This window comes from Rattus rattus, chromosome 11, assembly GCF_011064425.1.
Source record: "Rattus rattus isolate New Zealand chromosome 11, Rrattus_CSIRO_v1, whole genome shotgun sequence".
In the NCBI taxonomy this organism is placed as follows: domain Eukaryota; kingdom Metazoa; phylum Chordata; class Mammalia; order Rodentia; family Muridae; genus Rattus; species Rattus rattus.
Window position 1 is genome coordinate 74,024,546 of NC_046164.1, and position 1,676 is coordinate 74,026,221.

Sequence of the window (1,676 nt, forward strand, 5' to 3'; positions counted from 1 at the left end):
GTCCTGCCCATTCGGCTAAGTGCTTTGTGGCTTCCTGGGGAAATGTGAACAATAAACACCCACCCAGATAGAGCACTCACAACAGAAAACAAAGGTTCTACCCAGGACGAGCGCTGAAGCAATGGATTTAAGTAGGGTTCCTTGCGGGAGCATGAACAGTTTACAGGCAGCTACACCAGCTTCCAAGGAAGTTGTTCCTCGCTCCCCCAGCAAAAAACCATTTCTACCATGCACTACTTCCTGGGCTCAGTTGTGAGCACTCCCCTCCTTCCACGGGGAAGTCTTATGAGGGTCTTCTGCAGGCAATCACGACTGCTCTGGCTTTCAGGGGGACAGTACCTGAGACCACAAAGACCTCCCATGTGGTCCCAAACCTCACACTAGCATGGTTCCCTGGGGAGGTCAGCCAGACCAGGCAGGGTACAGAAGCTCTTCTGGTGAGGCCTACCTCCCAGCCCCAGAGGCTTCTGCTTCTAGGACAGGTGCCCCATTAGCCCTGTCTCCTGCCCACTTCAGACACTGCTGCCCGCTGACCTAACTGCTGAAAAAGGAGAAAAGTGCCCCCTACTGCTCCAGCTCAACCCTGAGGTGTCAACCCTGCTGCTCTGGGGACCCCAGCATCCAGAGGCAACTGAGGCCTTTGACTGCACACATCTCATTCCTAGTTGAAAGTCTGGCTTTGGAAGGCCTCAGGTCAACGCAGCCTGAGTCTCTGACCTGCCTAGTAAGTACCAGAGTGCTACCGTCACCTTCTCCCCTGAGCCAGCTTCCTGAGTGCATCCCTGGGGAGCAGCTGCAGAGACCCCCACCCCTGAAGCCTGCATGATAGGCTTGCTTCTGAGAGCCTTGAAGGCCTCTTTGTCTCCACCCTGTATCTGCTGAAGCAGCAGAGTGTAGACGCAGCATGCTGTTCCCTCGGAGAACAATGACCTAGGGAAAGGGACACGGATGAGGAAGCTGGCCTGTTTGTTACCAGCTCATCCTTGGGTCACTCCCCCACTCAATCAAGGCTTCCCATATTTCCACCCCACCGACAGACACTCAGTAAGAATGGCCGAAGTGTGGGTGAGGAGAGGCCTACAGGGAACAGGGAACACATGGACTATGAAACACATGGAGGGAATGCTAGGTCAGGGGACAGTGGCAGGGGTGACAGGGTAAAGAAGAGGGGTGGAGAGAGGGCTCAGTAGTTAGGAGTACTTACTGCTCTTTCAGAGAACCCAGGTTTGCTTCTTACCACCCACATAACTCTTACTACCATAACTCCAGTTCCAGGGGGGTCCAATGCCCTTTCTGACCTCGGCAGCCTCTTGCACATACACGTACTCGAAGACATAATAAAGTTTAAAAAGATAAAAAAGGAAAGAAAAGGGAGATTAGAAAAAAAGGTTAACCAAAAACTAAGGATGAATAAGGAAGCCTTATGAAAGACTAGGCATCGTGGCACACCCTTCAATCCCAACACTTGGGATCCAAAGGCAGGCAGATGCGAGTTCAAGGCTAGCCTGGTCTACATAGCAACTTCCTGACCAACCGTAGCTACATAGTGAGAAGGAGGAGGAAGAGGGGAAGAGAAGGGGAGGAGAAGGAAGAAGAAGAGGGGGAAAGAGAGGAGGAAGAGAAAGAAGAGGGGAAGGGGAGGGAGAGGAGGAGGAGGAGGGAGAGGAGGAGGAGGA